This window comes from Delphinapterus leucas, chromosome 6 (genome assembly GCF_059928025.1).
Source record: "Delphinapterus leucas isolate spDelLeu-1000000601 "Yukka" chromosome 6, BTC_Dleu_Yukka2, whole genome shotgun sequence".
Classification (NCBI taxonomy): domain Eukaryota; kingdom Metazoa; phylum Chordata; class Mammalia; order Artiodactyla; family Monodontidae; genus Delphinapterus; species Delphinapterus leucas.
In genome coordinates, this window is record NC_143134.1 from 43,610,307 (window position 1) to 43,624,960 (window position 14,654).

A 14,654-nucleotide genomic window follows, 5' to 3' on the forward strand; every position below is an offset into this window, starting at 1 on the left:
TAAAGGCCATATGTGACAAACCCACAGCCAACATCATCCTCAATGGTGAACAACTGAAAGCATTTCCACTAAGATCAGGAACAAGACAAGGTTGCCCACTCTCACCACTCGTATTCAACATACTTTTGCAAGTTTTAGCCACAGCAATCAGAGAAGAAGAGGAAATAAAAGGAATCCAAATCAGAAAAGAAGAAGTAAAGCTGTCACTGTTTGCAGATGACATGATACTATCCACAGAAAATCCTAAAGATGCTACCAGAAAACTACGAGAGGTCAACAATGAATTTGGTAAAGTAGCAGGATACAGACTTAATGCCAGGCAATCTCTTGCATTCCTATACACTAACGATGAAAAATGTGAAAGTGAAATTAAACAACACGCTCCCATTTACCACTGCAACAAAAAGAATAAAATATCTAGGAATAAACCTACCTAAGGAGACAAAAGACCTGTATGCAGAAAATTATAAGACACTGATGAAAGAAGTTAAAGATGATACAAATAGATGGGGAGATACACCATGTTCTTGGATTGGAAGAATCAACATTGTGAAAGTGACTCTACTACCCAAAGCAATCTACAGATTCAATGCAATCCCTATCAAACTACCACTGGCATTTTTCACAGAACTAGAACAAAAACTTTCACAATTTGTATGGAAACACAAAAGACCCCGAATAGCCAAAGCAATCTTGAGAACGGAAAACGGAGCCGGAGGAATCAGGCTCCCTGCCTTCAGACTATACTACAAAGCTACAGTAATCAGGACAGTATGGTACTGGCACAAAAACAGAAATACAGATCAATGGAACAGGATAGAAAGCCCAGAGATTTACCCACGCACATATCGTCACCTTATCTTTGATAAAGGAGGCAAGAATGTACAGTGGAGAAAGGACAGCCTCTTCAATAAGTGCCGCTGGGAAAACTGGACAGGTACAAGTACGTGTATGAGATTCGATCACTCCCGAACACCATACACAAAAATAAGCTCAAAATGGACTAAAGACCTAAATGTAAGGCCAGAAACTATCAAACTCTTAGAGGAAAACATAGGCAGGACACTCTATGATATAAATCGCAGCAAGATCCTTTTTGACCCACCTCCTGGAGAAATGGAAATAAAAACAAAAATAAACAAATGGGACCTAATGAAACTTCAAAGCTTTTGCACAGGAAAGGATACCATAAACAAGACCAAAAGTCAACCCTCAGAATGGGAGAAGATATTTGCAAATGAAGCAACTGACAAAGGATTAGTTTCCAAAATTTACAAGCAGCTCATGCAGCTCGATTACAAAAAGACAAACAACCCAATCCTAAAATGGGCAGAAGACCTAAACACACATTTCTCCAGAGAAGATATACAGACTGCCAACAAACACTTGAAAGAATGCTCAACATCATTAAACATTAGGGAAATGCAAATCAAAACTACAATGAGATATCATCTCACACAAGTCACAATGGCCATCATCAAAAAATCTGGAAACAATAAATTCTGGAGAGGGTGTGGAGAAAAGGGAACACTCCTACACTGCTGGTGGGAATGTGAATTGGTACAGCCACTATGGAGAACAGTATGGAGGTTCCTTAAAAAAGTACAAGTAGAACTACCGTATGACCCAGCAATCCCACTACTGGGCAGATACCCTGACTGAGAAAAGCCATAATTCAAAAAGAGTCATGTACCAAAATGTTCATTGCAGCTCTATTAACGATAGCCTGGACATGGAGACAACCTAAGTGCCCAGCATCGGATGAATGGATAAAGAAGGTGTCGCACATATATACAATGGAATATTACTCAGCCATAAAAAGAAACGAAATTGAGCTATTTGTAATGAGGTGGGTAGACTTAGAGTCTGTCATACAGAGTGAAGTAAGTCAGAAAGAGACAGACAAATACCGTATGCTAACACATATATATGGAATTTAAGAAAAGAATATGTCATGAAGAAATTAGGGGTAAGACAGGAATAAAGACACAGACCTACTGGACAACGGACATGAGGATATGGGGATGGGGAAGGGTGAGCTGTGACAAAGCGAGACAAAGCGACAGAGAGGCATGGACATATATACACTACCAAAAGTAAGGTAGATATCTAGTGGGAAGCAGCCACATAGCACAGGGATATCAGCTCGGTGCTTTGTGACCGCCTGGAGGGGTGGGATAGGGAGGGTGGGAGGGAGGGAGACGCAAGAGGGAAGAGATATGGGAACATATGTATATGTATAACTGATTCACTTTGTTATAAAGCAGAAACTAACACACCACTGTAAAGCACTTATACCCCAATAAAGATGTTTAAAAAAAAAAAATCTTCCATCAAACAAAAGCCCAGGACCAGACGGCTTCACAGGCGAATTCGACCAAACATTTACAGAAGAGCTAACACCTATCCTTCTCAAACTCTTCCAAAATAGAGCAGAGGGAGGAACACTCCCAAACTCATTCTACGAGGCCACCATCACCCTGATACCAAAACCAGACAAGGATGTCACAAAGAAAGAAAACTACAGGCCAATATCACTGAGGAACATAGATGCAAAAATCCTCAACAAAATACCAGCAAACAGAATCCAACGGCACATTTAACGGATCATGCACCATGATCAAGTGGGCTTTATTCCAGGAATACAAGGATTCTTCAATATATGCAAATCAATCAACGTGTACACCATATCAACAAATTGAAGGAGAAAAACCATATGATCATCTCAATAGATGCAGAGAAAGCTTTCGACAAAATTCAACACCCATTTATGATAAAAACCCTGCAGAAAGGAGGCACAGAGGGAACTTTCCTCAACATAATTAAAGGCCATATGTGACAAACCCACAGCCAACATCGTCCTCAATGGTGAACAACTGAAAGCATTTCCACTAAGATCAGGAACAAGACAAGGTTGCCCACTCTCACCACTCGTATTCAACATACTTTTGCAAGTTTTAGCCACAGCAATCAGAGAAGAAGAGGAAATAAAAGGAATCCAAATCAGAAAAGAAGAAGTAAAGCTGTCACTGTTTGCAGATGACATGATACTATCCACAGAGAATCCTAAAGATGCTACCAGAAAACTACGAGAGGTCAACAATGAATTTGGTAAAGTAGCAGGATACAGACTTAATGCCAGGCAATCTCTTGCATTCCTATACACTAACGATGAAAAATGTGAAAGTGAAATTAAACAACACGCTCCCATTTACCACTGCAACAAAAAGAATAAAATATCTAGGAATAAACCTACCTAAGGAGACAAAAGACCTGTATGCAGAAAATTATAAGACACTGATGAAAGAAGTTAAAGATGATACAAATAGATGGGGAGATACACCATGTTCTTGGATTGGAAGAATCAACATTGTGAAAGTGACTCTACTACCCAAAGCAATCTACAGATTCAATGCAATCCCTATCAAACTACCACTGGCATTTTTCACAGAACTAGAACAAAAACTTTCACAATTTGTATGGAAACACAAAAGACCCCGAATAGCCAAAGCAATCTTGAGAACGGAAAACGGAGCTGGAGGAATCAGGCTCCCTGCCTTCAGACTATACTACAAAGCTACAGTAATCAGGACAGTATGGTACTGGCACAAAAACAGAAATACAGATCAATGGAACAGGATAGAAAGCCCAGAGATTTACCCACGCACATATCGTCACCTTATCTTTGATAAAGGAGGCAAGAATGTACAGTGGAGAAAGGACAGCCTCTTCAATAAGTGCTGCTGGGAAAACTGGACAGGTACAAGTACGTGTATGAGATTCGATCACTCCCGAACACCATACACAAAAATATGCTCAAAATGGACTAAAGACCTAAATGTAAGGCCAGAAACTATCAAACTCTTAGAGGAAAACATAGGCAGGACACTCTATGATATAAATCGCAGCAAGATCCTTTTTGACCCACCTCCTGGAGAAATGGAAATAAAAACAAAAATAAACAAATGGGACCTAATGAAACTTCAAAGCTTTTGCACAGGAAAGGATACCATAAACAAGACCAAAAGTCAACCCTCAGAATGGGAGAAGATATTTGCAAATGAAGCAACTGACAAAGGATTAGTTTCCAAAATTTACAAGCAGCTCATGCAGCTCGATTTAAAAAAGACAAACAACCCAATCCTAAAATGGGCAGAAGACCTAAACAGACATTTCTCCAGAGAAGATATACAGACGGCCAACAAACACATGAACGAATGCTCAACATCATTAAACATTAGGGAAATGCAAATCAAAACTACAATGAGATATCATCTCACACAAGTCACAATGGTCATCATCAAAAAATCTGGAAACAATAAATTCTGGAGAGGGTGTGGAGAAAAGGGAACACTCCTACACTGCTGGTGGGAATGTGAATTGGTACAGCCACTATGGAGAACAGTATGCAGGTTCCTTAAAAAGTACAAGTAGAACTACCGTATGACCCAGCAATCCCACTACTGGGCACATACCCTGACTGAGAAAAGCCATAATTCAAAAAGAGTCATGTACCAAAATGTTCATTGCAGCTCTATTAACGATAGCCTGGACATGGAGACAACCTAAGTGCCCAGCATCTGATGAATGGATAAAGAAGGTGTCGCACATATATACAATGGAATATTACTCAGCCATAAAAAGAAACGAAATTGAGCTATTTGTAATGAGGTGGGTAGACTTAGAGTCTGTCATACAGAGTGAAGTAAGTCAGAAAGAGACAGACAAATACCGTATGCTAATACATATATATGGAATTTAAGAGAAAAATATGTCATGAAGAAACTAGGGGTAAGATAGGATTAAAGACACAGACCTACTGGACAACGGACCTGAAGATATGGGGAGGGGGAAGTGTGAGCTGTTACAAAGCGAGAGAGAGGCATGGACATATATACACTACCAAAAGTAAGGTAGATATCTAGTGGGAAGCAGCCACATAGCACAGGGATATCAGCTCGGTGCTTTGTGACCGCCTGGAGGGGTGGGATAGGGAGGGTGGGAGGGAGGGAGACGCAAGAGGGAAGAGATATGGGAACATATGTATATGTATAACTGATTCACTTTGTTATAAAGCAGAAACTAACACACCACTGTAAAGCACTTATACCCCAATAAAGATGTTTAAAAAAAAAAAATCTTCCATCAAACAAAAGCCCAGGACCAGATGGCTTCACAGGCGAATTCGACCAAACATTTACAGAAGAGCTAACACCTATCCTTCTCAAACTCTTCCAAAATAGAGCAGAGGGAGGAACACTCCCAAACTCATTCTACGAGGCCACCATCACCCTGATACCAAAACCAGACAAGGATGTCACAAAGAAAGAAAACTACAGGCCAATATCACTGAGGAACATAGATGCAAAAATCCTCAACAAAATACCAGCAAACAGAATCCAACGGCACATTTAACGGATCATGCACCATGATCAAGTGGGCTTTATTCCAGGAATACAAGGATTCTTCAATATATGCAAATCAATCAACGTGTACACCATATCAACAAATTGAAGGAGAAAAACCATATGATCATCTCAATAGATGCAGAGAAAGCTTTCGACAAAATTCAACACCCATTTATGATAAAAACCCTGCAGAAAGGAGGCACAGAGGGAACTTTCCTCAACATAATTAAAGGCCATATGTGACAAACCCACAGCCAACATCGTCCTCAATGGTGAACAACTGAAAGCATTTCCACTAAGATCAGGAACAAGACAAGGTTGCCCACTCTCACCACTCGTATTCAACATACTTTTGCAAGTTTTAGCCACAGCAATCAGAGAAGAAGAGGAAATAAAAGGAATCCAAATCAGAAAAGAAGAAGTAAAGCTGTCACTGTTTGCAGATGACATGATACTATCCACAGAGAATCCTAAAGATGCTACCAGAAAACTACGAGAGGTAAACAATGAATTTGGTAAACTAGCAGGATACCAACTTAATGCCAGGCAATCTCTTGCTTTCCTATACACTAACAATGAAAAATGTGAAAGTGAAATTAAACAACACGCTCCCATTTACCACTGCAACAAAAAGAATAAAATATCTAGGAATAAACCTACCTAAGGAGACAAAAGACCTGCATGCAGAAAATTATAAGACACTGATGAAAGAAATTAAAGATGATACAAATAGATGGGGAGATACACCATGTTCTTGGATTGGAAGAATCAACATTGTGAAAGTGACTCTACTACCCAAAGCAATCTACAGATTAAATGCAATCCCTATCAAACTACCACTGGCATTTTTCACAGAACTAGAACAAAAACTTTCACAATTTGTATGGAAACACAAAAGACCCCGAATAGCCAAAGCAATCTTGAGAACGGAAAACGGAGCTGGAGGAATCAGGCTCTCTGCCTTCAGACTATACTACAAAGCTACAGTAATCAGGACACTATGGTACAGGCACAAAAACAGAAATACAGATCAATGGAACAGGATAGAAAGCCCAGAGAATACCCCACGCACATATCGTCACCTTATCTTTGATAAAGGAGGCAAGAATGTACAGTGGAGAAAGGACAGCCTCTTCAATAAGTGCTGCTGGGAAAACTGGACAGGTAGAAGTACGTGTATGAGATTCGATCACTCCCGAACACCATACACAAAAATAAGCTCAAAATGGACTAAAGACCTACATGTAAGGCCAGAAACTATCAAACTCTTAGAGGAAAACATAGGCAGGACACTCTATGATATAAATCGCAGCAAGATCCTTTTTGACCCACCTCCTAGAGAAATGGAAATAAAAACAAAAATAAAGAAATGGGACCTAATGAAACTTCAAAGCTTTTGCACAGGAAAGGATACCATAAACAAGACCAAAAGTCAACCCTCAGAATGGGAGAAGATATTTGCAAATGAAGCAACTGACAAAGGATTAGTTTCCAAAATTTACAAGCAGCTCATGCAGCTCGATTACAAAAAGACAAACAACCCAATCCTAAAATGAGCAGAAGACCTAAACAGACATTTCTCCAGAGAAGATATACAGACTGCCAACAAACACATGAAAGAATGCTCACCATCATTAAACATTAGGGAAATGCAAATCAAAACTACAATGAGATATCATCTCACACAAGTCACAATGGCCATCATCAAAAAATCTGGAAACAATAAATTCTGGAGAGGGTGTGGAGAAAAGGGAACACTCCTACACTGCTGGTGGGAATGTGAATTGGTACAGCCACTATGGAGAACAGTATGGAGGTTCCTTAAAAAACTACAAGTAGAACTACCGTATGACCCAGCAATCCCACTACTGGGCACATACCCTGACTGAGAAAAGCCATAATTCAAAAAGAGTCATGTACCAAAATGTTCATTGCAGCTCTATTAACGATAGCCTGGACATGGAGACAACCTAAGTGCCCAGCATCGGATGAAGGGATAAAGGAGGTGTCGCACATATATACAATGGAATATTACTCAGCCATAAAAAGAAACGAAATTGAGCTATTTGTAATGAGGTGGGTAGACTTAGAGTCTGTCATACAGAGTGAAGTAAGTCAGAAAGAGACAGACAAATACCGTATGCTAACACATATATATGGAATTTAAGAAAAGAATATGTCATGAAGAAACTAGGGGTAAGACAGGAATAAAGACACAGACCTACTGGACAACGGACCTGAGGATATGGGGAGGGGGAAGGGTGAGCTGTGACAAAGCGAGACAAAGGGACAGAGAGGCATGGACTTATATACACTACCAAAAGTAAGGTAGATATCTAGTGGGAAGCAGCCACATAGCACAGGGATTATCAGCTCGGTGCTTTGTGACCGCCTCGAGGGGTGGGATAGGGAGGGTGGGAGGGAGGGAGACGCAAGAGGGGAGAGATATGGGAACATATGTATATGTATAACTGATTCACTTTGTTATAAAGCAGAAACTAACACACCACTGTAAAGCACTTATACCCCAATAAAGATGTTTAAAAAAAAAAAATCTTCCATCAAACAAAAGCCCAGGACCAGATAGCTTCACAGGCGAATTCGACCAAACATTTACAGAAGAGCTAACACCTATCCTTCTCAAACTCTTCCAAAATAGAGCAGAGGGAGGAACACTCCCAAACTCATTCTACGAGGCCACCATCACCCTGATACCAAAACCAGACAAGGATGTCACAAAGAAAGAAAACTACAGGCCAATATCACTGAGGAACACAGATGCAAAAATCCTCAACAAAATACCAGCAAACAGAATCCAACGGCACATTTAACGGATCATGCACCATGATCAAGTGGGCTTTATTCCAGGAATACAAGGATTCTTCAATATATGCAAATCAATCAACGTGTACACCATATCAACAAATTGAAGGAGAAAAACCATATGATCATCTCAATAGATGCAGAGAAAGCTTTCGACAAAATTCAACACCCATTTATGATAAAAACCCTGCAGAAAGGAGGCACAGAGGGAACTTTCCTCAACATAATTAAAGGCCATATGTGACAAACCCACAGCCAACATCGTCCTCAATGGTGAACAACTGAAAGCATTTCCACTAAGATCAGGAACAAGACAAGGTTGCCCACTCTCACCACTCGTATTCAACATACTTTTGCAAGTTTTAGCCACAGCAATCAGAGAAGAAGAGGAAATAAAAGGAATCCAAATCAGAAAAGAAGAAGTAAAGCTGTCACTGTTTGCAGATGACATGATACTATCCACAGAAAATCCTAAAGATGCTACCAGAAAACTACGAGAGGTCAACAATGAATTTGGTAAAGTAGCAGGATACAGACTTAATGCCAGGCAATCTCTTGCATTCCTATACACTAACGATGAAAAATGTGAAAGTGAAATTAAACAACACGCTCCCATTTACCACTGCAACAAAAAGAATAAAATATCTAGGAATAAACCTACCTAAGGAGACAAAAGACCTGTATGCAGAAAATTATAAGACACTGATGAAAGAAGTTAAAGATGATACAAATAGATGGGGAGATACACCATGTTCTTGGATTGGAAGAATCAACATTGTGAAAGTGACTCTACTACCCAAAGCAATCTACAGATTCAATGCAATCCCTATCAAACTACCACTGGCATTTTTCACAGAACTAGAACAAAAACTTTCACAATTTGTATGGAAACACAAAAGACCCCGAATAGCCAAAGCAATCTTGAGAACGGAAAACGGAGCCGGAGGAATCAGGCTCCCTGCCTTCAGACTATACTACAAAGCTACAGTAATCAGGACAGTATGGTACTGGCACAAAAACAGAAATACAGATCAATGGAACAGGATAGAAAGCCCAGAGATTTACCCACGCACATATCGTCACCTTATCTTTGATAAAGGAGGCAAGAATGTACAGTGGAGAAAGGACAGCCTCTTCAATAAGTGCCGCTGGGAAAACTGGACAGGTACAAGTACGTGTATGAGATTCGATCACTCCCGAACACCATACACAAAAATAAGCTCAAAATGGACTAAAGACCTAAATGTAAGGCCAGAAACTATCAAACTCTTAGAGGAAAACATAGGCAGGACACTCTATGATATAAATCGCAGCAAGATCCTTTTTGACCCACCTCCTGGAGAAATGGAAATAAAAACAAAAATAAACAAATGGGACCTAATGAAACTTCAAAGCTTTTGCACAGGAAAGGATACCATAAACAAGACCAAAAGTCAACCCTCAGAATGGGAGAAGATATTTGCAAATGAAGCAACTGACAAAGGATTAGTTTCCAAAATTTACAAGCAGCTCATGCAGCTCGATTACAAAAAGACAAACAACCCAATCCTAAAATGGGCAGAAGACCTAAACACACATTTCTCCAGAGAAGATATACAGACTGCCAACAAACACTTGAAAGAATGCTCAACATCATTAAACATTAGGGAAATGCAAATCAAAACTACAATGAGATATCATCTCACACAAGTCACAATGGCCATCATCAAAAAATCTGGAAACAATAAATTCTGGAGAGGGTGTGGAGAAAAGGGAACACTCCTACACTGCTGGTGGGAATGTGAATTGGTACAGCCACTATGGAGAACAGTATGGAGGTTCCTTAAAAAAGTACAAGTAGAACTACCGTATGACCCAGCAATCCCACTACTGGGCAGATACCCTGACTGAGAAAAGCCATAATTCAAAAAGAGTCATGTACCAAAATGTTCATTGCAGCTCTATTAACGATAGCCTGGACATGGAGACAACCTAAGTGCCCAGCATCGGATGAATGGATAAAGAAGGTGTCGCACATATATACAATGGAATATTACTCAGCCATAAAAAGAAACGAAATTGAGCTATTTGTAATGAGGTGGGTAGACTTAGAGTCTGTCATACAGAGTGAAGTAAGTCAGAAAGAGACAGACAAATACCGTATGCTAACACATATATATGGAATTTAAGAAAAGAATATGTCATGAAGAAATTAGGGGTAAGACAGGAATAAAGACACAGACCTACTGGACAACGGACATGAGGATATGGGGATGGGGAAGGGTGAGCTGTGACAAAGCGAGACAAAGCGACAGAGAGGCATGGACATATATACACTACCAAAAGTAAGGTAGATATCTAGTGGGAAGCAGCCACATAGCACAGGGATATCAGCTCGGTGCTTTGTGACCGCCTGGAGGGGTGGGATAGGGAGGGTGGGAGGGAGGGAGACGCAAGAGGGAAGAGATATGGGAACATATGTATATGTATAACTGATTCACTTTGTTATAAAGCAGAAACTAACACACCACTGTAAAGCACTTATACCCCAATAAAGATGTTTAAAAAAAAAAAATCTTCCATCAAACAAAAGCCCAGGACCAGACGGCTTCACAGGCGAATTCGACCAAACATTTACAGAAGAGCTAACACCTATCCTTCTCAAACTCTTCCAAAATAGAGCAGAGGGAGGAACACTCCCAAACTCATTCTACGAGGCCACCATCACCCTGATACCAAAACCAGACAAGGATGTCACAAAGAAAGAAAACTACAGGCCAATATCACTGAGGAACATAGATGCAAAAATCCTCAACAAAATACCAGCAAACAGAATCCAACGGCACATTTAACGGATCATGCACCATGATCAAGTGGGCTTTATTCCAGGAATACAAGGATTCTTCAATATATGCAAATCAATCAACGTGTACACCATATCAACAAATTGAAGGAGAAAAACCATATGATCATCTCAATAGATGCAGAGAAAGCTTTCGACAAAATTCAACACCCATTTATGATAAAAACCCTGCAGAAAGGAGGCACAGAGGGAACTTTCCTCAACATAATTAAAGGCCATATGTGACAAACCCACAGCCAACATCGTCCTCAATGGTGAACAACTGAAAGCATTTCCACTAAGATCAGGAACAAGACAAGGTTGCCCACTCTCACCACTCGTATTCAACATACTTTTGCAAGTTTTAGCCACAGCAATCAGAGAAGAAGAGGAAATAAAAGGAATCCAAATCAGAAAAGAAGAAGTAAAGCTGTCACTGTTTGCAGATGACATGATACTATCCACAGAGAATCCTAAAGATGCTACCAGAAAACTACGAGAGGTCAACAATGAATTTGGTAAAGTAGCAGGATACAGACTTAATGCCAGGCAATCTCTTGCATTCCTATACACTAACGATGAAAAATGTGAAAGTGAAATTAAACAACACGCTCCCATTTACCACTGCAACAAAAAGAATAAAATATCTAGGAATAAACCTACCTAAGGAGACAAAAGACCTGTATGCAGAAAATTATAAGACACTGATGAAAGAAGTTAAAGATGATACAAATAGATGGGGAGATACACCATGTTCTTGGATTGGAAGAATCAACATTGTGAAAGTGACTCTACTACCCAAAGCAATCTACAGATTCAATGCAATCCCTATCAAACTACCACTGGCATTTTTCACAGAACTAGAACAAAAACTTTCACAATTTGTATGGAAACACAAAAGACCCCGAATAGCCAAAGCAATCTTGAGAACGGAAAACGGAGCTGGAGGAATCAGGCTCCCTGCCTTCAGACTATACTACAAAGCTACAGTAATCAGGACAGTATGGTACTGGCACAAAAACAGAAATACAGATCAATGGAACAGGATAGAAAGCCCAGAGATTTACCCACGCACATATCGTCACCTTATCTTTGATAAAGGAGGCAAGAATGTACAGTGGAGAAAGGACAGCCTCTTCAATAAGTGCTGCTGGGAAAACTGGACAGGTACAAGTACGTGTATGAGATTCGATCACTCCCGAACACCATACACAAAAATATGCTCAAAATGGACTAAAGACCTAAATGTAAGGCCAGAAACTATCAAACTCTTAGAGGAAAACATAGGCAGGACACTCTATGATATAAATCGCAGCAAGATCCTTTTTGACCCACCTCCTGGAGAAATGGAAATAAAAACAAAAATAAACAAATGGGACCTAATGAAACTTCAAAGCTTTTGCACAGGAAAGGATACCATAAACAAGACCAAAAGTCAACCCTCAGAATGGGAGAAGATATTTGCAAATGAAGCAACTGACAAAGGATTAGTTTCCAAAATTTACAAGCAGCTCATGCAGCTCGATTAAAAAAAGACAAACAACCCAATCCTAAAATGGGCAGAAGACCTAAACAGACATTTCTCCAGAGAAGATATACAGACGGCCAACAAACACATGAACGAATGCTCAACATCATTAAACATTAGGGAAATGCAAATCAAAACTACAATGAGATATCATCTCACACAAGTCACAATGGTCATCATCAAAAAATCTGGAAACAATAAATTCTGGAGAGGGTGTGGAGAAAAGGGAACACTCCTACACTGCTGGTGGGAATGTGAATTGGTACAGCCACTATGGAGAACAGTATGCAGGTTCCTTAAAAAGTACAAGTAGAACTACCGTATGACCCAGCAATCCCACTACTGGGCACATACCCTGACTGAGAAAAGCCATAATTCAAAAAGAGTCATGTACCAAAATGTTCATTGCAGCTCTATTAACGATAGCCTGGACATGGAGACAACCTAAGTGCCCAGCATCTGATGAATGGATAAAGAAGGTGTCGCACATATATACAATGGAATATTACTCAGCCATAAAAAGAAACGAAATTGAGCTATTTGTAATGAGGTGGGTAGACTTAGAGTCTGTCATACAGAGTGAAGTAAGTCAGAAAGAGACAGACAAATACCGTATGCTAATACATATATATGGAATTTAAGAGAAAAATATGTCATGAAGAAACTAGGGGTAAGATAGGATTAAAGACACAGACCTACTGGACAACGGACCTGAAGATATGGGGAGGGGGAAGTGTGAGCTGTTACAAAGCGAGAGAGAGGCATGGACATATATACACTACCAAAAGTAAGGTAGATATCTAGTGGGAAGCAGCCACATAGCACAGGGATATCAGCTCGGTGCTTTGTGACCGCCTCGAGGGGTGGGATAGGGAGGGTGGGAGGGAGGGAGACGCAAGAGGGGAGAGATACGGGAACATATGTATATGTATAACTGATTCACTTTGTTATAAAGCAGAAACTAACACACCACTGTAAAGCACTTATACCCCAATAAAGATGTTTAAAAAAAAAAAATCTTCCATCAAACAAAAGCCCAGGACCAGACGGCTTCACAGGCGAATTCGACCAAACATTTACAGAAGAGCTAACACCTATCCTTCTCAAACTCTTCCAAAATAGAGCAGAGGGAGGAACACTCCCAAACTCATTCTACGAGGCCACCATCACCCTGATACCAAAACCAGACAAGGATGTCACAAAGAAAGAAAACTACAGGCCAATATCACTGAGGAACATAGATGCAAAAATCCTCAACAAAATACCAGCAAACAGAATCCAACGGCACATTTAACGGATCATGCACCATGATCAAGTGGGCTTTATTCCAGGAATACAAGGATTCTTCAATATATGCAAATCAATCAACGTGTACACCATATCAACAAATTGAAGGAGAAAAACCATATGATCATCTCAATAGATGCAGAGAAAGCTTTCGACAAAATTCAACACCCATTTATGATAAAAACCCTGCAGAAAGGAGGCACAGAGGGAACTTTCCTCAACATAATTAAAGGCCATATGTGACAAACCCACAGCCAACATCGTCCTCAATGGTGAACAACTGAAAGCATTTCCACTAAGATCAGGAACAAGACAAGGTTGCCCACTCTCACCACTCGTATTCAACATACTTTTGCAAGTTTTAGCCACAGCAATCAGAGAAGAAGAGGAAATAAAAGGAATCCAAATCAGAAAAGAAGAAGTAAAGCTGTCACTGTTTGCAGATGACATGATACTATCCACAGAGAATCCTAAAGATGCTACCAGAAAACTACGAGAGGTCAACAATGAATTTGGTAAAGTAGCAGGATACAGACTTAATGCCAGGCAATCTCTTGCATTCCTATACACTAACGATGAAAAATGTGAAAGTGAAATTAAACAACACGCTCCCATTTACCACTGCAACAAAAAGAATAAAATATCTAGGAATAAACCTACCTAAGGAGACAAAAGACCTGTATGCAGAAAATTATAAGACACTGATGAAAGAAGTTAAAGATGATACAAATAGATGGGGAGATACACCATGTTCTTGGATTGGAAGAATCAACATTGTGAAAGTGAC